General features: G+C 37.2%; 1 long non-coding RNA gene across 11 annotated transcripts in view; it reads right to left on the reverse strand.

The window, feature by feature from the left end:
* Positions 1–27412, reverse strand: part of LOC141583527 (uncharacterized) — a 327776-nt gene that overhangs the window by 242154 nt on the left and 58210 nt on the right. For 2 of the 11 annotated variants that reach the window (XR_012516170.1, XR_012516169.1), the window contains one exon: positions 4780–4881. The exons of 7 other annotated variants lie outside the window; for them this stretch is intronic. This is a non-coding gene — a long non-coding RNA (uncharacterized LOC141583527). Of the gene's footprint in view, positions 1–4779; positions 4882–8485; positions 9768–27412 lie in introns of those variants that run through there. 2 more of the 11 variants (XR_012516171.1, XR_012516173.1) reach the window with 2 other exon arrangements.

Below are 27412 nucleotides of genomic sequence, written 5' to 3' on the forward strand. Positions count from 1 at the left end.
TCTTTCATTTATTCCTCCCTGTTAGTTTTAACCCAAACTGGTAGTGTTTCTGATGACATAAAATCCTCAAGAATGGTGTGGATTTTCCGTGTATGTCCCAAAGACTTACTCCATTAGACAAGATGCTCCTTCAAAGATCCTTCCTAGATAATCTCATCTATATTTTTCACTTCTCCTGCAATGGCTTAGGGGATTCATGAAATGTATGCCCTCACTGATTGAGTTCCTGGACCTTTGATCCTTACAAGGAGCTAGTGAAAAGTTGTCCAGCCATGCCCTGGGCTTTCTCTCCAGAGCACAATTTACTGTCTACAAATCTGAATGTAGCATTTTTTTCCATCTGGATAGGCTGGGAATTTCCCAAATACCCAAGTCCTAGTTCTTTTTCTACTTAGAGAACTTCCTCCAATCTCTCTCTTTTCTGCCACATTTCACTATAAAAAATCAAGAAAAAAACAAGCTATATCATCAACACTTTGCTGAGTGATTCCCTCAGCTAAACATCCACAAGTTCACAACTATGAGCTCTTCTTTCCATATAACAATAGAACACAATTCAGCTGAGCTTTTTTCACTAAATCACAAGAATCTCCTTTACTCTTATTTTCAACAATAGCCAGTTAAATTTGAATTTCATATAAACAATAAAGACTATACAGGCGTATCTCAAATATTGCCTGGGACATACTTACACTGAGAAAGCAATTTTCTATCTATCTGAAATTCAGATTTAACTGGCATCCTGAATTTTTATTTGCTAATTCTGATGTTAGTGAGGTGCCATGGACAATTCTGAGAACAGTATACAAAATAGAGATGGGGAAGGAAAGTAGGAAATCACAATATAAAGCTATTTATTGGAAGGCAGACTTCATCAAAAAGTCATGACAGGAAGCCCTGAATTCCATAGAGGCAAAACTAAGGATTCAGAGAAGGTAGAATATAGGACAGAAGGGATTAATCCTGAAACAGCCACCAGGCATTGAGGAAGAGCATGTTTCACCTCATTACATTTATAGAAGAGGAAAGTTTTTTCATTTTTCTCTGGACTTCCTAAGGGTACATATACATATACACACAAACACATGCACACAAGATCTATGGCATGGCAGCCCCGTGATGATTTTGGTCATATTTATTAATAAAATCTTTTTCTTCAGTGGGAACTCAGCACTCTGCTCTGCGTGTGTGTGTGTGTGTGTGTGTGTGTGTGTGTGCGTGTGTGTGTGTGTTTGTGTGTGTGTGTGTGTGTGTGTGTGTGTGTGTGTATGTCTTCAGGAGGCTTAGAGAATAATAAAGAAAATATTTCCTTTTCTAAGGATATGTTGGTGAAGCCATGTTTGTGGACCACAGTGAATATATCCTCAAATTAACTTGCTATCATGAATATAAATATGGATTAGGTTGTCACAGAGAATAGACAGATTTGTGTGTGTGTGTGTGTATGTGTGTGTGTGTGTGTGTGTATCTATATATCTATATAGATTGTATGTGTGTGTATCTATATATCTATATAGATCTAGATCTATATATCTATATAGATATATAGATACACACACACACACACACACACACACACACACACATGGTTTATACCACCCTGTTGGCAGTTGTCTTTTCCAAAGTAAAAGGTGGTTCAAGTTTATCAATGACATCTGCTGCATTGACTTGCTTCACCACCTTCCCTCTCTCAAGGAAGAAAAACTTTGAATCTGTAACATTAGAAGGAATAGTACTTAGCTTAGAGTGACTTTATAGCTATTTAAAATATGACTCGCCATTCCCCAGTGGTTTTCAAGGCAGAAATTGAATAGGAGTTGAGATGGAAAAACATGGTCTCCTTCTCTTGTCTCTTCTCCTGAATGCAGCTTTCAAAGGCTGCTTTCTCTTAACTGTAACAAGAACTTGCTTAGTTCTCTGTGCAACAGGCACTTTTCTAACATGTGTTGCTTGTGTTACATTTATTATGTCTTAAGTACTTTCCTTATAGGGTTGTTGTGTAAATTAGGTGAGTATTAACTTTGGGAGTTCTGGGGGGTCTCAATTTGTCTCAGTCTGGTTCTCCCCAACAGGGTGACCTTGCCCACCAGTTAACCGTACTGTCTCAATTTCCTCATCAGTAAATTGGAAACAACGATGGTAAATATTTTGTAGGACTGGTGTTAAGATAACATGCTATCATCATTGCTACTATTATTTTTCTAACACCCTTACAGTGCATTTGTGGGAGAGAAGAACCACCATATTTTTCTATCATTAAATAATGTTGGGAGTAGCAATAAGGAACAAGGAAAAGACTCAGCTTCCACTGACTCAGATCCCATGAACATGTTTTGAGAATCGAGGCAGATGTGAAGGTACCAAGGGAGGACTTAGAGATCCATAGAGGAAAGATTGTAAAAGAGCTGTAGCAATTTAACCTTTGGGATGAAAATAAAGTGAACAGTGTTAGTCAAAGGCATGAAGGATAAATCATTATATAACTGCCTCTCATCTCCCTTAAATCCAGAAAATTTACTCTAGATATCCATTCTTGTCCCTGGTAAAGTATTAGAGGTAATCCTGGAAGACTAATCAATTTCCTGGTAGGGAGCTTCTAAAACAGGAACTTCACATCTATCTGGAATAATGTAGACACATTGTGACCTAAAGATGTGGAAATAAATGAGCCTGAGAATTCTATTAAAAGGACATCTACATTACAATGTTAAATAATTATTATTTGGGGAAAATAGAGTTTTCTTGTATGTAATTTATTTTTCTGTATCTGTCCCACATGTCTTCTCCAGAATCATTCTTGGTAATTTACCTATCTCATACCTACTAATTTTATTTATGTGTTTTGCCCTTCTTTATTCTGCTTAGAAGTTTGGAGGTAATATTCTTTTTAAATACTCTTTTTAAAATATTGTTTTAAAATATTCTTTTTAAACCTTTTTATGGTTTAAAAAGTACATACGAAACATTTCAGGAAACAAAGACAAGTCAAAAGAAGATTGAAACCACCCACAATTTCAATTAAAACATTCTGGCATATATTATCCAAACACGTGGGACAGGAAAAAAAAAATAGTATGTTTCGTATTCACAGTTCCTCAACACCTATGACCTGCCCACTCAGATTTTCTTTTTCTCTTTGCTCACTCTGTTTCTTGACTTTGGTCATGCAGAATTAGGCAGGTGAGGGGATGGAGTAGAAAGCATTGAGTGATTTACGTTGAAGACAGCAAAACTTACTCTCTAGGAAGATTAAAGGAGGATGTAAATGAAGAGGAGGAAAGGGGGAGAAAGACCAGAGCCATTTTAGTGGAAATTAAGGGTGGGTTCTGGGGAAAGGGAGGGAGTAATGTTGGTCAACTTTCATCCTCCAATGAATGAGATGTTGGGACAATGAGAACAAGAAGAGAAACTTTAAATAGATCAGTTGCGTGTTATGGAAAAAAAAAATCTGCTTGAATGTTTTCCAAGAGAATGCACACATAAAAAATGATTCACATTCATTCTTTTTAAGATTTTTCTCAGGAATTTTGTTCTTTTTGTTGTTGTTTCTGAAGATGATTCAATGCCAAGGTTGACTTCAAGGGAAGAGCAAACTATCCTAGCTATAGGGTATACATAAATTTTGCCCAATTTTAATAATAGTGCCTATGGCTTTGTATAACCATCTTGATTCTTAACAAAATGTTTATCAATTTTAATTAACTCTAATCAGTAATCATCATTTTAAATTAACATACTGTAAGTGCACATCTAGGTTGATTATGTTTTTTAATACATAATCAGCTAAATAACAGTTTGCTGAACATCTTTATGTATCAAGATTATTCTTTCTTTAAAATATTTATTGACTGGGCACAGTGGCTCACACCTGTAATCCCAGCACTTTGGGAGTCCATGGTAGGTGGATCACAAGGTCAAGAGATCAAGACCATCCTGGCCAATATGGTGAAACCCCATCTCTACTAAAAATTAAAAAAAAAAAAAAAATAGCCAGGCATGGTGGCTTGTGCCTATAGTCCCAGATACTCTGGAGGCTGAGGCAGGAGAATCACTTGAACCTGGAAGGCAGAGGTTGCAGTGAATCAAGATCATGCCACTGCACTCCAGCCTGGCCACTGAGCGAGACTCTGTCTCAAAAAAAATAAAAAACTTTTAAAAATACATATATATATATATTTCTTAAGACAGGGTCTTAGAATTCAAACTCTTGGATCATTTTCAACAAAAATAGAGAAAAGTAAACTTTAAAGAAAAATTCTTTATATTGATCATTTTTCAATAAAAATAAGGGAAAATTTTTAAAGCAAAATTATTGGACCAAAGGTATAAATATTTTAATACTCTTGAGTCATGCTAACAAAGTGCTTTCCTAAAAGATATCGATTCTAATATGTTAGCACTTGGACCATCAGTGGATAAAGTTGCATGTTTTACTATATTTTTTTTCAGTATTAAACATTGTCACATTCAAATAAATAATTATTTGTACATTCATTGAAGAGCCCTGCATTCAGACAATCCTTTAAAAATTGACCTAAAAGCTTCAAATCATTCCTTGACCTTCTCAATGTCCCTGAAGGCCCATTTCAGTCAGATAACTAATGAAATGGCAGCCAGGACTCTGAGTTGAAGAAATTGTTGTTTTCACTTTTCAGAAGAAAGAAACAAATTACAGGAATTACAGGAAAACAAGATCAAGTGAGGAAATTTGTATTCAAAGGAACCCCTTCCACAGAATATTCTGGAGTCATGAGTTTTTATCTCATTCTCCCACTCTACCTTCAACTTTGGTACCAGAGCCTCTGTGGTCAGAGTGATGGCAGAGAAGTCTGTAAGATTCGCCCTCATCCACAGAGGGTGACGTTCTGCACGACAGCCTATCTGAGGCAGAAAAGCAGTCAAGTCAGTTTTAGAGATTTTCATTATCAATTAACAACTCTTAAAATTATGTTGTTGGCGAAGTCAGTATACCAGAAGCATTTTTCCTGAGCTGTTCAAATTTCTTCTAACTTGGATGAGGGGATTTATGCAAAGTAATGTTAAATGCTTGACAATATTCAGAAAGAAACAACAAAGATTGGAATTACAAATTTTAAATCACTTAAATCTCTAAATTCACATCACCATCATACTGTTCCTGTCAGTTTATACATAGAAAGAATCTATTAAAGGGGTGAGAGGGTCCAATCCTCAAGCTGTCATATGATTGGCACTTCAATGAAGGTTATATCTTGTCTGGGCAGCAGGCTGTAAGGGATGATGCTCTGTCAGTTCTTCCTCTCTGAGCATCAGAATACTGGCTGCACATGTCAGTCGATCCATTAAATTAAAGTTACTGATCCTGGCATGAGTACCCATTTGCTAGGCTTTATATTAACAAAAAAATTTGCTGCTAATGATTATTTTACCCTGCAAAATGTACAAAACACATTTTTTCTAAACCATGAAGTTATTAATCCACACATACAATATAAGGGTGGTTGTGAAATTAGCCTGGGTCCTTGCTTTCCAGAGAACTGGTGAAATCTTTCATCTGCTATGACTCAATATTATCTGAACCCAGACCGTACCTGAATCTTCTTCCCTCACCTTGGTTGGTATTTGTATCTTCTGCGTCCCTGCTTCCCCATTATGATCTGAGTTGAAAAGGACTTTTGCTAAATCAGGAAACAAGGAATTTGATGATCCCAGTTTAGAGGTTGATTCACTAATTGGTGGCACTGATACCTGGGTTAGTATATCACCTATAATAATTAGCATCAAGCCCTATGAAAGCATGCTATTTACCACTTATTCAGAGAATAAAAATAATAGTAATCATATTGATAATACATGCCATTTATTAAATTCCTAGTTTTTTGCCACAGATTATAATCACCCAGAAAATAGATGTCATTCATTCATTCACTTATTCAACAAATATTAACTGGACTCCCAGCATGTCTCAGACACCTAAGACCCAGGATGAAAGTTGACTGTGCCATAGAACTTGATGAAGAGAACAGAGTATACTATAAGAGATGTCCCTGCACGTTTCAGACAAAGCCAGAGGGGACAGGATAAATTACACGGGGAGGTCAAAGGGCTCTTCCTTGAGGAGGCAGCATCTAAGCTGCTAGAGGCAGAGTGACTAGAACCCAATTGCAGAAGTCCAAGCACCCAGTAACTGTAAGGGGAAAAAGACATCAGCAATGTGAACCAAGAATTCATGATCAACACATTGGATTTATGAAATAAAAAGGGTAAACTTTCCTTAGCCTAGGAGATAAATGGCAGTGCCAGCATTCAAATTTGTTCCAAGCAGATTTGGAGTGAAAGAAGAGTTCATCCCCATTTCATACATATAAGGAAACTAAAGCTCAAAATGGCCAAAGATCCAACCCAGGTCACACTAGTGGTTAATGGCCAAACTGGAATTCAAATACATTTTGGTTACCTCTAAATTTGGGCTCTTTCATTTATCTAACCTACTTCATTAGTCTCTTTCTAGGAAAACTCACTGATAGCAGTTTGATTTCATCGGAGACAGTAAGAGGTATTTACTAAAAGCAAAGCTAGCTTATTGCCTGTCCCTGTGCTCACCAGAAAAGGTACCAAATCTATTTTTCTCCTCCCCGTACTCCTCACCCCTTCAGTCTTACTTTTTCTATTAGATTCCCTACAAAACAATAAGCCCTGAAAAGGAAAGGAATTAGACGAGCCTCACACCGATCAGGACAATTCTCATTATCTGCAAACTACATATTTGCGCGTCTATATAAGCCACTTTTAAAGGCCTGATGAAATTGTTTTTCCGTTGTTGCTTTCATGATATCCAAAAGCGGATGCAGGTTGTGGAGTCAGCAAGAGGCAAAACACATTTTGCTGACAGTAGAACTCACTCATTAATCTTACCTATTGAGTGAAAGAAAATTTCGTTTTTAAGTCATTGACTTTCCGTAAGGTTGGAATTACCAAATGAAAGAAGAGGTATCACTCTTTCTTTGTTTTAGAAAAATTGTTACAATCCCTTATGGTTTACTGACCAATGGTAAGCCACAGACTTTGAACTACTCCAAGTTTTTTATATTGAATTTTAAATATAAGCAGATAAAAGCACTCAAAATGATAACATTTGTGTCACTAAAACAAAAGTTATTGGGGTTCATTCAGCCAAAATCTATGGGTTAAAATTATAAAATTTGTCTTATTCAACCAACATCTATTTGAGTTAATGAAACCTTGTTAAAATTATAGGAAAGTATTTCCTGATGTCTGAAAGAATCATACAGAACTTCACAATGTTACTTACCTAAAAGCTTTTAAGAATATTTTGAAGTCACTATGTCAATCTCGTAATCCTTTCCATTCAATAGGAAAAGTATCAATATCAGGAATCTTTAGCATTTAACATAAATATTTGATAGTCCAACTTTAAGAACTACCAAAATTCCATCCATCAACATGCCAAATGGAGGAACAAAATAATTTGCTAAAGAGTCTAACACCCAGTTTCACAGAAATAACTGATGTTGTTCACTCCTAAACATTTCATCAGTTTCATACGTAAACACAGTTCAAAGATTAGTAAATATTTTTATTTACCTAATTTATTCATATTGATTAGTACAGATTGTTACATTTATTTGTTCCAGATCTGAGTTCAAGTCCTGAATATCGTTGTTAATTTTCTGTCTCATTGATCTGTCTAATATTAATGTTGAAGTCTCCCACTATTATTATGTGGGAGTCTAAGTCTCTTTATAAGTCTTGTATGTCTGCGTATTCCTGTATTGGGTGCGTATATATTTAGGATCTTTAGCTCTTCTTGTTGTTACATTGATCCTTTTATCATTATATAATGTCCTTCTTTGCTTCTTTTGATCTTTGTTGCTTAATTGTAACTTCTGCTTTTTATTTATTTATTTTAGCTCTCTGTTTGGTTGGTAAATCTTTCTCCATCCCTTGTTTGGAGTCTTTGTGTATCCTCGAATGTGAGATGGATCTGGATGCAGCATACTGATGGGTTTTAGTTTTTTATTCAAATTGCCTGTCTTTGGATTGGGGGATTTAGTCAATTTAAATTTAGAATTAATAATAATATATGTGAGTTTAATACTGCCATTAGCTGGCTATTTTGTCCATTAGTTGATGTAAATTCTTCATTATATTGATGCTCTTTTTGATAATTTTTTTAGAAAGGCTGATACTGTTTGTTCCTTTCATATGTGTAGTGGTTCTTTCAGAAGCTCTTGTAAAGCAGGCCTGGTGGTGATGAAATCTCTGAGTGCTTGCTTATTCACAAAAAACTTTATTTTTCCTTCACATGTGAAGCTTAGTTTGGCTGGATGTGAAATTCTGGGTTGAAAGTTCTTTTCTTTAAGGATGTTGAATATTGGCCCCCACTCTCTTCTGGCTTGTAGGGTTTCTGTTGAGAGATCTGCTGTAAGTCTGATAGGCTTCCCTTTGTGGGTAACCTGACCTTTCTCTCTGGCTGCCCTTAGTATTTTCTCCTTCATTTCAACCCTGGTGAATCTGACGATTATGTGCCTTGGAGTTGCTCTTCTTGAGGAATATCTCTGTGGTGTTCTCTGTATTACCTGGAGTTGAATATTATCCTGCCTTACTAGGCTGGGAAAATTTTCCTGAATAATGTCCTGAAGCGTATTTTCCAGCTTGGATTCATTCTCTTCGTCACATTCAGGTACACCTATCAAGCGTAGATTAGGTCTTTTCACATAGTCCCATATTTCTTGTAGACTTTGCTCGTTCCTTTGTATCCTTTTTTCTCTAATCTTGTCTCCTTGTTTTATTTCATTGAGTTGGTCTTCGACCTCTGATATCCTTTCTTCTGCTTGATCAATTCGGCTGTTAAAACTTGTGCATACTTCACGAAGTTCTCCTATTGTGTTTTTCAGCTCCATCAATTCACTTATATTCCTCTCTAAATTGTGTATTCTTGTTAACATTTCGTCAAATCTTTTTTCAAAGTTCTTAGTTGCTTTAGATTGGGTTAAAACAAGTTCTTTTAATTCACAGAAGTTTCTCATTATCCACATTTTGAAGCCTGCTTCTGTAATTGGAACACACTCGTTCTCCATCAAGCCTTGTTCCGTTGCTGATGAGGAACTGTGATCCCCCGCTGAGGGAGAGGCGTTCTGATCTTGGGCATTCTCAGCCTTTTTTGGCCGCTTTCCTCCCTTCGTTATAAATTTATCCATCTGTGGTCTTTGAATTCGCCGTCTTTGTAATTAGGTTTCTGAGTGGACGTCCAACTTACTGATTCTCAGCGCCGAAATCTGAGCAACCCACTGCACCGACCAAATCAGTGGCGTTAAGATTGATGGTGCTTTTCCGACTCTGCACCAAGAACCGTCGCTCCAAGGCGCCGGCAAAACCGCCTCGCCAGTCACAAGAGTCGCGCTGGCGACCCGTGGGGCTCCTCCGCTGGGAATCTCTTGGTAAGTGAGCAACAAGAATTCATGTGAAGGTGTGGCATCCTCTCATTCTTTGCGCTTTCAGTGGGAGCTACAATCCCGAGCTGTTAGTGATCAGCCATCTTGGATCTCTCTCCAGTACAAATTGTTTAGTGAAAATGTACTACCAAAAATGCCCCAAGGAGAATTCCATATTTTACTTACTAAGAAACTGACTCTTGCCTCCAGAAAGCTTTGCACAGTTAACAAAAGTACAATTTTCTAATAAAAAACCAAAATTGCAGTATACCGTTTTGTAATTCATTCTGCTCTAAAGTGGTCAAAAAGCCAATCGTATAGTCTGAGGACAGGCTACAAGACAAAAGAACACGAAATACAGCTATCAGACTTAAATGCAAAAAAGTTCTGTAAATATCCATGCCATATGAAATAATTTCTGCTTGTTGGTACAGTCAACCCAATATTTGCTGAGCATAAACTTACTTTACTAAGTATATTTAGTTCTCTGTGAAATACTAAGTGTTTTTTTCTTTGTTTTTGAGTTTCACGCTTGTCCCCAGGCTGGAGTGCAGTGGCGTGATCTCAGCTCACTGCAACCTCCACCTCCTGGGTTCAAGCGATTCTCCTGCCTTAGCCTCCTGGGTAGCTGGGATTACAGGCACCCACCACCACACCTTGCTAATTATTGCATTTTTAGTAGAGATGGGTTTCGCCATGTTGGCCAGGCTGGTCTCAAACTCCTGACCTCAGGTGATCCGCTTGCCTCAACCTCCCAAAGTGCTGAGATTATAGGCTGGAACTACCACGCCCAGCCAAGAATTATGATTTCTAAGCCAAGTTGGGATATTTTGTCTAACCCTTATCTTCATTTCAAATATTCACATAAAATAATAAACATTAACTAGGCATTAATGCTGCTTGAGCAAGCTGCTTCAAGGAACTGAAAGATGAGCACTCTCAAGGGTTTTATTGTTTACTGAAGAAAAGGAAATTATACTAGGAATATAATGTATATTCCTAGATGAAGTACTAGGAATAGTACTTCTATTAGTACTATTCCTAGATGAAGTACTAGGAATAGTACTTCATCTATTCATCAAATAGATGAAGTACTATAGTATAGTTCAGACTGCTTCGGGTTTCTTGTATGTAGTTAAAGAAAATAATATTGACTGGATTTGAGATAAATATAAAAGAAAGTAGAGGATTAAAAATAGTTCCAATAGTAGGACTTCTCCTTTCTCAGAATCACACAGTGCCATGGCACAGAGCATGGGATGATTCATGCAAGAACTGAGATTTGAGGGATTTGAACTGAGCATTGGAGGATATCCAGGACTTAGACATGTAAGGAAGCAAGAAGAAAAAAAAAGTCATTTGTCAATTTTGGGCCCTTGAATGTGGGAGTTGAGTAGGTATAGAGGTAACATCAGCAAGCCCTAGCTTCCAGAGGAGATGAGACCTCCAAGGATGGAGACTAGCTGAAATAAAAACTATGAATGGCAGATTATGCCAGGTCTGCAAAGCGCATTATAAACCCTGGGTTTGCTCCTGAAGGCCTATTCAACTTCTTAGGGGGTGGAGGGGTAGCAGCAGGGGAGGGTGGTGCTAAAATACGTAAAGGCATAGTTTTCACAGGAAAACACTGTCAATCAGGCAGCTTAACTGCAAGCTAAGCTGGCAAGTCCATGGAATTAGTGTTTATACATTTCTGGTTCCTCGGACTGGTAACAGGGAAGCATGCAATTGCTTCATTCTTTGTGCACAAACTTACCCCATCAGGAATCACAATCACCCAGCATAACCCAGATATTAGGGGAGAAATGCTGCTCAATAAACAGATTTCATAATAAAATACTCTCAGAGAAAGAAAGAGGCTTTGAGTGACAGTTGCTTCTTTTGTTAACCGACTCGCCGGGCCTCAACATCTAAGCTTACTTCTGGTGAGCTCCAAAGCTGAGTCAACAAAATGTTGAAAGTGATGCAGAAGGTGCTGTGAACAAGGTTAGTAATAGCATGTTACATGTTTGCCTCACTTCTAAATTGAAGGATGAAACCGTTAGTACAGCCTACCATTAACACCATGTTTCTTTAAGTATTTGGGCAGAAATATTGACTACCTATTAATTCTGCATCAGCGCATTGAAGAGAGTGAAAATGTAAGGAATCTTGCTCAGTGTGCGGCCAAACTGAGAGACATGAGAGAGGAAGCTTCTCAATTAGCCACTGCTTAGCATACTGCAATGACAAAAAGTGCAAGCCCCAATATAATGCCCGAAAGTAATGGTAGGAGCTGAAGTAAGCTGACCGCTATGGGATACTTTGTTTCTGCTAGCTAAGTACTAAACAGCCCCAAACTTGCTAGAATGCTGTCTTCTAGTCATGGAATGACTGCCAATAATGTTCATGTATAAAGTGCAGACCAACATGGGGAAGGACAAATCAAGATGACCCATCCAAATATTCTCTCAATAATAGGAGAACTAGTGGAGTAAGCTGACTATTCACCTTGAGCCTCACTGACAGGTACCATCTTGGACTTGAAGATTACTGCTCCAGAGCCCTGTAAGTCATTATTCCTGGATGTCATTTATAAAAGAATGGTTTTATTAAAATACAAATATTTACAAGAGATGAAAAACATGTTTAAGAAGTTGTACAATAAAAGTACAAAAGAATGAAACAATTTTACTGTTTTGTGACTGATTTAACAGGGCTACAGGAACAAATTATACCCTGTCTGTGAGATGAGGTATTCCCCAGGAAGTAGAAATGAGTGTTCACTCAGGAAATTATCTTGAAAAAATGAACAAAGGAAACCAGTCAAGCAAGAGACCTGAGTTTGGGTTTGAATAGGGTATTAATTTTAATTTGGAAGGCCACAGTATCAAAGGGGGAAGTCATTGTGAAAGACAGCTATACCCAAAAGAGCTTCTGTCTCAGTGGGGCATGCTGACCTCATTGTCTTGGGGATTGTCATTCAGCTCATTACTTTAGCAAATTTCTGAAGCCAGCTCAAATTTTTCCTCAGAAGATGAGATGTTCTTTTCTATTGCATTGTCAGGCTGCAAATTTTCCAAACTTTTATGCTCTGTTTCCCTTTTGAAACTGAATACCTTTAACAGCACCCAAGTCACCTCTTGAATGCTTTGCTGCTTAAAAATTTCTTCCACCAGATACCCTAAATCATCTCTCTCAAGTTCAAAGTTCCACAAATCTCTAGGGCAGGGACAAAATGCCACCAGTCTATTTACTCAAACATAACAAGAGTAACCTTTGCTCCAGTTTTCAACAAGTTTCCTCACCTCCATCTGAGACCTTATTGTTCATATCATTATCTGCATTTTTTCAAAGCCATTCAACAAGTCTCTAGGAAGTTCCAAACTTTCTCACATTTTCCTATCTTCTTCTGAGCCCTCCAAACTGTTCCAACATCTGCCTGCTACCCAGATCTAAAGTCACTTCTATGTTATCAGGTATCTTTTCAGCAATGCCCTGCTCTCCTGGTACCAATTTACTGTATTGGTCCACTCTCTCAGTGCTAATAAAGACATACCCATGACTGGACAATTTACAAAAGAAAGAGGTTTAATGGACCTATAATCCCACATGGCTGGGGAATACTCACAATAATGGTAGAAGGAAAGGAGGAGCAAGCCACCTTTTACATGAATGGCAGCAGGCAAAGAGAGAGCTTGCACAGAGAAACTCCACTTTTTAAAACCATCAAATCTAGTGAGACCCATTCACTATCATGAGAACAGCTTGGGAAAGACTTGCCCTTATGATTCAATCATCTTCCACCACATCCCTCCCACAACACATGGGAGCTACAAGATGTGGTTTGGGTGGGGACATAGAACTGAATCATATCAATTTGGATATCCAGTTTTCCCAAGATCATTTATTGAAGAGATTGTCCTTTCCACATTGTGTGTTCCTTGGTACATTTGTGCCGTATTTATTGTGGCATCTTTGTTGAAAATCAATTGCCCTTATATACTCAGATTTATTTCTGGGCCTTCTATCCTGTTCCATTGACCTACATGTCTGTTTTTATGTCAGTTCCATGATGTTTTGATTGTAAGACATTTTATAATATACTTGAAAATCACGGAGTGTGATGCCTCCAAGTTTTGTTTTTGTTTTGTTTTTTGCTGAAGATTGCTTTGGTTATTTGAAGTCTTTTCTGGTTTCACACATATTTTAAATATTTTTTTCTATTCTGTGAAAAATGATATGAAATTTTGATAGAACTTACACTGAATCTGTACATTCCTTTGAGGAGTATGGATATTTTAACAATATTAATCTTCCAATCCATGATCATGAGATATCTTTTATTTTTGTCTTCTTCAATTTCTCTCATCAAGCTTTTATAGTTTTCTATGTGCAGATCTTTAATCTCCTTGGTTAAATTAACTGCTAAGTATTTTTGGCACCATGGGATTAATTTTTGAATAGCTCATTATTAAAATATAGAAATGTTACTGATCTTTGTGTGATGGCCTTGTAACCTGCAACTTTAATGAATTTGTTTACTCAATCTACTATTTTTTAATTTTAAAATGATCTATATATGTGATCATGTCAACAGCAGAGACACTTTTACCTCATTCTTTCCTATCCAGATGTGTTTTATTTCTTGATAAACATTTAGCAATACTAACATATTTTAAACTGAAGGAGAAAAGGCACAATCAGTATCAGGAATAAAAGAGATATCATTTCAAAGCCCACAGTTATTAAAAGGACAATAAGAGAATATACAATTGACAATTTCTCAAGAACCAGAAACTACAAAAACTTATTGAAACTACTTATAATCTGAAAAGTTCTACAACTATTAAATAAATTGAATCTGTAAATTAAAACTCCCAAAACAGTAAGTTCTAGGCCTTCCGATTTTACTTAAGAATTTACCAAACATTTAATAAAGAAGTAATGCCAATTCTACATATACTCTTCTGAATAATATTAGAAAATGCAATACTTTCCAATGAATATTATAAGGCCAAGTTAGTCCTGCTACTGAAATGGGACAAAGACAATATTAAAGAAAGAAAATAATAAACCAATATCCCTCATAAACATAGATGTAAGATTCTCAAGTAAGAAGTAATTTTACTCTAGCAATATATAAAGCAAATAATGTAAAAAGATCCAGTGGTATTTATTGTGGAAGGGCAAGGCTAGTTCAATGTACAAACTCAATTAATACAATCAATTACATTAAAGTCTAAATAAAAATGGAATGATTCTATCAATTGGTGCATAAAAATGAGCATTTGACAAAATTTAACATCCATTTATGATTAAGAACTCTTAAACTAAGCATAAAAGGCATCTGCAAAAACCTAAAGCTAATATCATTCTCAATGGTGAAATACTGAATGTTTTCTCTCTAAGATCAAGCAATAATATCTGCTATTATAACTTTTATTCAACATTCTACTCAAAATTTCCACCAGTACAATAAAGGAAAGAAAGGACGGATGAGATCATGGGCAGAAAGACAGAGGGAAGAGAACCATAGAAAATGAAAAGGAAAAAATAAACACAGATGACATAATTGTGTATAAAATACCATAAATTCAAACACAGATGACATAATTGTGTATAAAATCCCATAAATCTAGGAGGTAAAAATCTGCAACTAAACTGTGTTTAACAAGATCACAGGATACAAGGCCAACACTAAGATATCAACCATATTCCTATATATTAGCTGTGCTAAGCAGAATAATGACCTTCCAAAGATATCCACAACAATACGTCAAGATTCCCAGAACCTGTTAATATATTACTTTATATGGCAAAACGGACTTGTGGATATTACTAAGGTTTTGGGCCTTGAAATAGAGAGACTATCCTGGATTATCCAGGTGGGCCCAAAATAATTGCATAATTCCTTAAAATTGCAAAATATTTTTACCTATAATCAGAGGGAGAGGCAGAGGTGGATTAAAGTCAGAGAACTTCACCTAACATTGTTTTGCAGACGGAAGAAAGGAGCCATGAGCAAAGGAATGCGGTTAGCCTCTAGAATCTAAAAAAGGCAAGAATTCTCCCTAGAGCCTTCAGAAAGAAACAGCCTTGCTAGGAATTTTAATTTTATCCCAGTGAGACTCTAGTTGGATTTTATTACTACAGAATAAATAGTAAGATAACAAATTTGTGTTGTTTAAAGTCATTAAATGTGTGGCAATTTGTTACAATAGCAATAGAAAATTAATATAATAGTAATGAATAATTGGAAAAGCAAAGTTAAAACAATACGATTTACAATAGCTCTGAAAATATGTAATATCTTGGTTTACATCTAACAAAACATGGACAGAAACTGTATGTTAAAAACAATAAAACTCTGATGAAAGAATTCAAAGGCCACCTAAATAAAGTGATAAACGTACTATGTTTGTATATTGGAAAACAGCATAGGAAAGATTTCAATTCTCTCTTTCTCTATCAATCTCAGATTTCATGCAATCCCAATAAAATCCCCAGCAAGATTTATGGTATAGAATTAGCCAAGTTGATGCTAAAATGTCTATGGAAAGGCAAGGGAAACATAATTTTGAATAAAAAAAAGAATAAACATGGAAGACATGCTATTCAATTTTAAGATTACAAAATAAATCTACAGTAATCATAACAGTATGAAACTGGTAAAAAGATGAACACATGGATTAATGGAATAGAATCTAGAAGTAAACCCCTAGAAGTGTGACCAGAAAAAAAAAAAACAACTATTTTTAATAGATGCAAAGAGAATTCAGTAGAGGTAACACAATCTTTTCAAAATATTGTTCCAAAACAATTGACTGATAATCCACAATGCAAAAACATAAAATAAACCTTGACCTTGTACCCCTAACATTATCCTTAATTATGAAATACTGAATACTTTCGCCCCAAGATCAGCCAATAATATCTACTATCACAACTTTTATTTAACATTATACCCAAGATCCTATCCAGTAAAACAAAGATAGGACAGATGGAAAAATGGACAGAAAATTATATTAAATGAATATATAAAATTATGTAAAAATTTATGAAATTACACAAAAATTTAGGATGGATTAAATATATAAATATAAAACCTAATTATAAAATTTTTAGAAGAAACCCAGGAAAAAACTTCATAATCTGACATTAGGAAAAGAGATTTTACATGTGACATCAAAAGCACAATCCAGAAAAGAAAAAAATTCATTAATTGAACTCCATCAAAATAAAAATTTTTGCTCTGCCAATGACAGGTAAGAGACTTCAAAGATAAAACACCAACTGGGAAGAAATTTTTGCAAATCACACATTCGAAGGATATGTATCCGAATATGCAAAGAATTCTCAAAGCTCCACAATAAGAAAATAAACTGCCCAATTTAAAAACAGTCAGAAGACTTTACCAGAGATTATTCAAAGAAGGCAAATAAGCTCATAACACAATGTCCAACATCATTAGATATTCTGGGAAAACAAAACAATGATGAGCTATCACCATATACCAATTAGAATGGCCAAAATGAAAAATACTGACAGAATATTAGGTGCTGTTAAGTACACAGAATAATTGGAAACATCATATGTTTGCCTGAAGGACTGCAAAATGGTACAGACCCTCTAGAAAATAGCTTGATAATTTCTTATAAAGGTAAACATACACCTACATATGATTCAGTAGTCCAGTCATAGTATTTTCCCTGGAAAATTAAAGACAAGTTCACACTAAAACCTGCACATAAACGTTTATAGCACCTCTGTTCACAATCACCAAAACATGAAAAACAAATGCCTTTCAATGGTTGAAAGGATAAATACACTTTTAGGCTCATACAACAGATATTACTCAGCAAGAAAAAGGAATGAACTATTGACACATGTAACAACATGGATAAATCCTAAACTCACGACCCTGGGTTAAAGAGACCAGTTTCAAACAGTTACATACTTTTATGGAATGTTTCTATAACATTCTGTAAAATGGCTATACATAGAGAGAGAACAGATCAGTGGTTGCCAGGGGATAGGAGTGGGAGGAGTGTTTAACTGTTCTATATCATGATTACAGTGGGAGTTACACAAATCACAGATCTATACCTGTCGTAGAACTGTATACCCCAAGAAGGTCAATTTTTCTGTTTAATATAAAAAATAAAAGTTTCTAAAGACACAGACTGACTGCCAACATGCTGAAAGTCTAGTAAGTTGAGGCAAATGAACAATAAATCACAATCACAATCACACTCACACACATGCATAAACAAACACACACCTGATGCTAGAGACTCAATCATCCCCCACCCTATAGGGCGGGCACTTGTCTTACTCAGCTTGTTTTACCACTCTCAAGGTTTTGTACTCAGTAAATAGTAAGGGGACTGAACAGCTGATGAAGGGTTTGTGTGGCTGCCATACCATGGCTTACTGGCACAGAACCTGCTAGGTTTACTCCATGGTACTTTCTCAGTTGTGAAGAATTGATGTTGAGAAAAAGATAGGATCCATACCTTTCTTTGTGCAATCAAAGATCACTAGAAGAGTATACTATGTCCACTAAAGGATGAAGTAAGAGTGGGTTAAGAGATTGCACATTGTGAATCCTCAAAAACCATATACTGAATGAATTCATTGAGGAACAAAGGTAAGCATGTTAAGGCACCTGAGTTTGAGACATTCTTATGTACACATAGGTAAGACCCTCCTAATAAACTGCAGCCAAGGAAGAAAAGTGCTGACTTTTATAGTATCATATAATCTTGCCTCTGAGCACAGTAACTTCTTTCACGAGCAAAAATGGCTCCCAGGTCTCAATAATATACTTTAAGTATAATGCAGGAGATAAGTCAGTGTGGTGGGAAAAATTATAGGAAAGATGCATGCTTTCTTGGAAGGCCAGAAGGGTTTGCAAAAGCTTCAGGAAAGGGTTATGGCTGAAGGCAGCCTAATTCTCTTACCTTGAGCTAATAGCAAAGAGCAGATAACACAGGAATGTAGAGGAGTTTATCTAAATAGCTTATTTACCTAACTCCCCCCTAAAACCCAAACCAACCTTTGATCATCCATGCGCATGACTGTTCTTTACTCAGGAAAGTTAATTACCCAGAAATGGTGTTTGCTCCAGACCTTTGTCATTAAGTCTGTGCCAAAATAAATACAAGTGTCTCTGGCATATGGGGTTGCACGACCGGACTCCCTCTTCAGAGTCTGTCAAGTTGTGGGGTTCCCTAGCCCCACTCTCACAGGCAAAACACCTGTGTCTGCTAACTCCTTTCATTCACCGCTTGGCCAGAGTCTGTGGGTCAGACTCAGCAGCATAATGTTCTGCAATTTACTACTAAAGACACCCCTTTCCTTTCTAATAGGAACCTACAATAAATAATTTAGGTTGCTGAGTTCTTTATTTTCATTGTCATAGACATAGTGAAATAAAACATAGTTTTGCTCCATAGAGAAACAAAACTCTGTGAGCTTTTTTGTTGTCATGTGCTGATGTGACTTGGAACACACAGGTTCCAAAAAGAGAAAACATAAGACAAATACCTTTACTCCCTCATAGGCCTAGCAAAGGACAAATAAATAGATAGACTTTGATTAAGTGCCTTAAGAGAGGAATGAATTGCTGTGACTCTCAGAAGCAAGAGAGGTATCTCTGGAGGAGGTGGGTGGGGTAAGGTGGGATCAAGGAAAGCTTTGTTAAAGATAATCTCTTTTAGCCTTTTTCTGTTCTAGCAATTGTTGCTTGTAGAATATTCTCTAACCTTCCATGCATACAGTAGATGAAGACTTTCAGTATCCACTCAAACAATTATTTTCATCTTCCAGAGGGTAAACTAAAGAGCTGAAAAACACTGCCTTTGGTTTGTTCAATTGCTCTTTTTCTGCAAGTAGCAACAACTCTTTCCCTTTCCAAATGGTGAGAGCTCTTAGAAGAAAGGTGAATGTTTGGGATTGGGGCTGGCAATAAATCATCTCAGGCTGAGCACTTAGAACACTGTCCTAAAGCACAGTGTAAATCTGAGCAAAGAAGACTACCTGCTGCCTGAATTATTGCTACCCCTCTATTTTCTTCTTTTCCATCAAAGTCAATCACATTGTTTCCCTTACACATATATATAAAGAAGTCATTTTTATCACAGCCTAAGAAAGGCCATTTCAACATGAAAGGTTTTCATTATGTAATAATATCAATCAAAAAGTGAAACATATGCTATATTCCCTTAGCCCAAGAAGAAAAAAATCTGTCATTTCCTCTTGGTATCAGCCACTGGATGGCAGAAGAACCTGGAGAAGCCCCTGGAGCCAAGTTACTGTGGGATCCAAGGCCATTGTTCTTTTTTTTCCTTATTCTTGTATATCAACTTGATAGCACTTTCACAACTGGTGAGTCCCATCTCAAACGTTTTTATCCCATTGTTCTTATCACTTACAACTTTTATAACCATTAAGATTACAATGTTCGCCACATTGTATTGAGTTCTCATTATCAGGCAGCGTGTTGTAATTCCCACAACAGTCCTTTGAGGTAATTATCATTCATCCTGTTTTACAAATGAGCAAAGATGGCAAACACAATGCAACCAGGAAGAGCCTCTTCCACTGAAAGAGACCAGAGCATCAAGTAAACCAGCACACTTCAAAGAGATCTTGGAAAGAAGGCCCTGAGAATGGACAGAAGGAAGATTGATCCTGGGAGGAAGCTGGGATTCCTGCATGTGCTTGCTGAGCACCAGAACTCATTCCTGGCCCTAAGCAGCTCCTAAAGAAGGGTAAGTAAAACACGTCTGGAATGACCAGCTCTTGTCAGAGACCTCTGGGATCCTAGCCGCAGGAGACCCCACAACCAAGCCAGACATTCAAGTTGACAGGAAAAATTGCCTGAAGAGTTGCAGAGACAGAAACCTAGTCTGCATGGAGCCCAGAGGGTTTGGTGCATGAATAGCTACAGTGGAGCACAAACATGGGTGCTTATCTGCCAAGCCTCATCATACTATTCTAGGTGGCTTTGGTCTTTTGTTAGCTGCCAGGTCCGAAGAGAGTAGGGCTGTCTTTCTTATGGGAGGGGGTCAGTCTGATATAAATGCCCCTGTCTGCCAGCCTCTCCCAGGCTCCCTGCATGGCCTCACCCACTTGCAGGGTACCCTCTGCTGCCCCAATGAAATGCTTGACTGTAGCTACCACTATAGCTCTTTCACCAGAAGCCTCCATATGCCCATTAGAACACTTTTGCAGACAGACTTCCACCAACATGTACCCACCTACAGCTTTCTCGTGCTAGTGCACACTTGCCACAGCCTACCTCTGCTGCCCCACAGGTACATATGCACACATAACTCCACTGCCACCCCACCAGAGTGCTTTTGTTCACAGCTCCAGTCACAGGGTCATTGCCAGCAGACTGGGAGTACCTGAACTCCTCCAGCATAGCTGGTGTTTGACCTTGAGAGACCAGAAAACAAAGCCATGGGCCTGGTCCCAAACCCTCAAATTTAGAACACACAGGTCATAAATGCTGAGCTGAGCTTTGGCCCCCTGAAAGCATCTAGAAATGAAGCCAATCAACTAAACCCAACTTATATCAGAGTCAAACAGTCAAGGGCATCAAAGGATGTAAAAACAAAAATCCCCATCCAAAATACAGCAAGTTCAAAGATCAAAGAAACATTAGCCTACACAAATGAAAAAGAACCAGCACAAGAATTCTAGCAATGGTAAAAGCCAGAATTACCTCTTACCTGCAATTGACTGTACCAGTTCTTCAGCAATAGTTCTTAATCAGATTTAAATGACAGTCACAGAATTTAGAATCTGGATGGCAAGGGAGATCAACAAGATACAGGAGAAGGTTGAAATACAATCTAAAGAAAGCTATACAATTAACCATGAGTTGAAAGATGACATAGCCATTTTAAGAAAGAGCCTAACTGAACTTCTGGAAATGAAGAATTCCCTACAGGAATTTCATAATACAATTGGAAACATTAATAACGGAATAGACCAAGCTGAGGAAATAATCTCAGAGGTCAAAGATTGTTCCTTAGAATCAATGCAAACAAAAATATAGAAAAAAATAATTTTAAAAAGAATGAAACCTCTAAGAAATACGGGATTATGTAAAGAGACCAAAGCTAAAACTAATGGGCATTCCAGAAAGAAATAGAGTGAGACCAAGCAGATCAAAAAACACATTTTAGATAGTGTCCACAAAAATATCCCAACTCACTAGAGGTTGACATTCAAATTCACAAAACGCAGAGAATCCCTGTGAGATACTATATAAGATGACCATTCCCAAGAAACAAACATTAGATTATTCATGGTCAAAGTGAAAGAAAAAAAGTTAAAGTCAGCAAGAGAGAAGGATCAGATCACCTAAAAATGGAACTTTATCAGGCTGATTGTGGACCTTTCAGCAGAAGTCTTAAAATCCAGAAGAGATTGGGGACCTCCATTCAGCATCAAACTAACATACCAACTATAAGAACTAGAAAAGCAAGAGCAATCAAACCCAAAGCTAGCAAAACAATATAACCAAAATCTGAGCTGAACGAAACAAAATTGATATGTGAAAATCTCTACAAAAGAAGTAAACCAAAAGTCGATCATCTGAAAGAACAAGATTGATAGACTGATAGCTAGGCTAATAAAGAAAAAAGAAGACCCAGATGAAAACAATGAAAAATGACAAAAGGAACATTAGCACCAATCCCACAGAAATACAAAAAAATCTGAGAGACTATTATGTACACCTCTGTGCAGGCAAACTAGAAAACCTACAAGAAATGGATAAATTCCTAGAAAAATACAACCTCCAAAAATTGAACCAGGAAGAAATTGAAACCCTGAGTAGTCCGAAAACCAAATCTTGAATCAGGAACAGAAAAACTACCAACTAGGAAAACCTCTGGATTAGACAGATTCACAGTCAAATTCTGACACATGCACAAAGAAGAGCTGACATCAATTCTACTGAAATTATTTCAAAGAAAAAAAAAAGCAAAGAGGGAATACTCTTCCCCAACTCATTCTATTAGGTCAGTTTCATTCTGATACCAAAACATGAGGGAGAGACATGAAAAAAGAAAACTAAGAAACAGACATAACTTCATCATCCACAAACTGGAAGTTCACTCAGAGACCCAATATGAAAGTCAGCAACTACAAAGACAACAAGTGGATAAATCCACAAAGATGGGAAGAAACCAACACAAAAAGAATGAAAACACCTGAAACCAGAACACCTCTCCTCCTACAAGGAATCACATTTCCTCACCAGCAAGGGAACAAGGAGGGATGGAGAATAAGTGTGATGAAATGAGAGAATCAGACTTCAAAAGATGGGTAATAAGAAACTTCTGTGAGCTAAAAGAACATGTTCTAACCCAATGCAAAGAAACTAAGAATCTTGAAAAAAGATTTGACGAAATGCTAACGAGAATGAACAACTTAGAGAGGAATATAAGTGAATTGATGGAGCTGAAAAACACAACACAAGAACTTTGCAAAGCATGCACAAGTTTCAACAGCCAAATTGACCAAGCAGAAGAAAGGATACCAGAGATCGAAGATCAACTCAATGAAATAAAATGAGAAGGCAAGAATAGAGAAAAAAGCGTAAAAAGGAATGAACAAAGTCTCCAAGAAATGTGGGACTATGTGAAAAGACCTAATCTACGTTTAATAGGTGTACCTGAATGTGACAAAGAGAATGAATCCAAGCTGGAAAATAATCTTCAGGATACTATCCATGAAAACTTCCCCAACCTAGCAAGGCAGGCCAATATTCAAGTCCAGGAAATACAGAGACCACCACAAAGATATTCCTCAAGAAGAGCAACCCCAAGGCACATAATTGTCAGATTCACCAGGGTTGAAATGAAGGAGAAAATGCTAAGGGCAACCAGAGAAAGGTCGGGTTACCCACAAAGCAAAGCTCATCAGACTCACAGCAGATGTCTCAGCAGAAATCCTACAAGCCAGAAGAGAGTGGGGGCCAATATTCAACATCCTTAAAGAAAAGAACTTTCAACCCAGAATCTCCTATCCAGCCAAACTAAGCTTCATAAGTGAAGGAAAAATAAAATCCTTTGTGAACAAGCAAGTACTCAGAGATTTCATCACTACCAGGCCTGCTTTACAAGACCTCCTGAAAGAGGCTCTACACATATAAAGGAACAACTAGTACCAGCCACTCCAAAAACATACCAAATGGTAAAGAGCATCAACACAATCAAGAATCCGCATCAACTAACAGGCAAAACAGCCAGCTACCATCAAAATGGCAGTATCAAATTCATACATAACAATATTAACCCTAAATGTAAATGGACTAAATGTCCCAATCAAAAGACACAGATTGGCAAATTAGATAAAAAGCCAAAACCCATCAGTGTGCTGTATCCAGGAAGCCCATCTCACATGCAAGGATACACAAAGGCTCAAAATAAAGGGATGGAGGAAGACTTACCAAGCAAATGGAGAGCAAAAAAAAAAAAGCAGGAGTTGCAATTATCATCTCTGATAAAATAGACTTTAAAGCAACAAAGATCAAAAGAGCCAAGAAGGACATTACATACTGGTAAAAGGATCAATACAACAATAAGAGCTAACAATCTCCGCACCCAATAAAGAAGCACCCAGATACATAAGGCAAGTTCTTAATGACTTACAAAGAGACTTAGACTCCCACACAATAATAGTGGGAGACTTTAACACCCATTGTCAATATTAGACAGATCAACCAGACAGAAAATTAACAAGGATATCCAGGACTGGAACTCAGACCTGGAACAAGCAAACCTAATAGACATTTACAGAACTCTCCACCCCAAATCCATAGAAAATACATTCTTCTCAGCACCACATCACAAACCCAAATCCATAGAAAATACATTCTTCTCAGCACCACATCACACCTACTCTAAAATTGACCACATAATTGGCAATAAATCACTACTCAGCAAATGCAAAAGAACGGAAATCATGACAAAAAGTCTCTCAGACCACAGCGCAATCAAGTTAGAACTCAGAATGCAGAAACTAAGAACAGCACAGCTTCATGGAAACTGAACAACTGGCTCTTGAATGTTGACTGGATAAACAACGAAATGAAGGCAGAAATAAATACTGCTTTCTTCAAAACCAATGAGAACGAAGACACAAAATACCAGAATCTCTGGGGCACATTTAAAGCAGTCTCTAGAGGAAAATATATAGCAACAAGTGCCCACATGAGAAGCAAGGAGAGATCGAAAATTGACACCCTATCATCGAAACTGAAAGAGCTAGAGGAGCAAGATCAAAAAAACTCAAAATCTAGCAGAAGACAAGAAATAACTAGGATCAGAGCAGAACTGAAGGAGATAGAGAAACAAAAAACCTTCAAAAAAGCAATAAATGCAGGAGCTGGTTTTTTGAAAAGATCAACAAAATAGACCACTAGCCAGATTAATAAAAAAGAAAAGACAGAATAACCAAATAGATGCAATAAAAAATGATAAAGGGGATATCACCACAGATTCCACAGAAATTCAAACCATCATCAGAGATTATTACAAACAACTCTATGCACATAAACTAGTAAACCGGGAAGAAATGGATAAATTCCTGGACACTTCCCTCCTCCCAAGCCTAAACCAGGAAGAAGTCAAAACCCTGAATAGACCTATAACAAGGTCTGAAGTTGAGGCAGCAATTAAGAGCCTACCACCCAAAAAAAGCCCAGGGTCCAGATGGGTTCACAGCCGAATTCAACCAGACATACAAAGAGGAGCAGGTACCATTCCTTCTGAAACTATTCCAAATAATCCAAAAAGATGGAATCCTTCCCAAATCATTTTATGAGACCAACACCATCCTGATACCAAAACCTGACAGAGACTCAATAAGAAAAGAAAACTTCAGGCCAATATCCATGATGAACATAGATGCAAAAATCTTCAATAAAATACTGGCAAGCCAATTGCAACAGCACATCATAAAGCTTATCCACCCTGATCAAGTAGGCTTCATCCCAGGGAGGCAATGCTGGTTCAACATACGCAAGTCTGTAAACATAATTCACCACATAAACAGAACCAAAGACAAAAACCACATGATTATCTTAATTGATGCAGAGAAGGCCTTTGACAAAATTCAACAGCCCATTATGCTAAAAACTCTCAATACACTAGGTATTAACGGAACGTATCTCAAAATAATAAAAGCTATTTACAACAAACCAACAGTCAATATAATACTGAATGGGCAAAAACTGGAAGCATTCCCTTTGAAATCTGGCACTAGACAAGGATGACTTCTCTCACCACTCCTATTCAATATAGTACTGGAAGCTCTAGTCAAAGCAATCAGGCAAGAAAAGAAATAAAGGGTATTCAAATAGTAAAGGAGGAAGTCAAATTGTCTCTATTTGCAGATGACATGATTGTATATCTAGAAGATCCCATCGTCTCAGCCCAAAATCTCCTGAAACTGATAAGCAACTTCAGCAAAGTTTGAGAATACAAAATCAATGTGCAAAAATCACAAGCATTCCTGTACACCAATAACAGACTTAAAGACAGCCAAATCAAGAATGAACTGCCATTCACAATTGCTACAAAGAGAATAAAATACCTAGGAATACAACTAACAAGGAACGTAAAGGACCTCTTCAAGGAGAACTACAAACCACTGCTCAATGAAATAAGAGAGGACACAAAAAGACTGAGAAACATTCCATATTCATGGTTAGGAAGAAACAATATCATGAAAATGACCATACTGCCCAAGGTAATTTACAGATTCGACGCTATCCCCATCAAGCTACCAATGACCTTCTTCACAGAACTGGAAAAAAAACACCTTAAATTTCATATGGAACCAAAAGATAGCCCGCATAGCCAAGTCAATTCTAAGCAAAAAGAACAAAACGGGAGGCATCACACAATCAGACTTCAAACTATACTACAAGGCTACAGTAATCAAAACAGCATGGTACTGGTACCAAAACAGAGATATAGACCAATGGAACAGAACAGAGGCCTCGGAGGAAACACAACATATCTACAACCATCCGACCTTTGACAAACCTGATAAAAACAAGCAACAGGGAAAGGATTCCCTGTTTAATAAATTGTGTTGGGAAAACTGGCTAGCCATGTGCAGAAAGCACAAACTGGATCCCTTCCTGACACCTTACACTAAAATTTACTCCAGATGGATTAAAGACTTAAACATAAGACCTAATACCATAAAAACCCTAGAAGAAAAGCTAGGCAAAACCATTCAGGACATAGGCATAGGCAAGGACTTCATGACCAAAACACCAATAGCATTGGCAACAAAAGCCAAAATAGACAAATGGGACCTAATCAAACTCCACAGCTTCTGCACGGCAAAAGAAACAGTCATTAGAGTGAATCAGCAACCAACAGAATGGGAAAAAATTTTTGCAGTCTACCCATCTGCAAAGGGCTGATATCCAGAATTTACAAAGAACTAAAACAGATCTACAAGAAAAAAACAAACAAGCCCATTCAAAAGTGGGCAAAGCATATGAACAGACACTTTACAAACGAAGACATACAGGAGGCCAACAAACATACGAAAAAATGCTCATCCTCACTGGTCATTAGAGAAATGCAAACAAAATTACATTGAGATACCATCTCATGTCAGCTAGAATGGCGATCATTAAAAAATCTGGAGACAACAGATGCTGGAGAGGATGTGGAGAAATAGGAACACTCTCACACTGTTGGTGGGAGTGTAAATCAGTTCAACCATTGTGGAAGACAGTGTGGCGATTCCTTGAGGACCCAGAAATAGAAATTCCATTTGACCCAGCAATCCCATTACTGGGTATATATCCAAAGAATTATAAATCGTTCTACTATAAGGACACATGCACATGAATGTTCATTCAGCACTGTTTACAATAGCAAAGACCTGGAACCAACCCAAATGCCCATCGATGATAGACTGGACAGGGAAAATGTGGTACATATACA

This window comes from Saimiri boliviensis, chromosome 2 (genome assembly GCF_048565385.1).
Source record: "Saimiri boliviensis isolate mSaiBol1 chromosome 2, mSaiBol1.pri, whole genome shotgun sequence".
Taxonomy (NCBI): Eukaryota; Metazoa; Chordata; class Mammalia; order Primates; family Cebidae; genus Saimiri; species Saimiri boliviensis.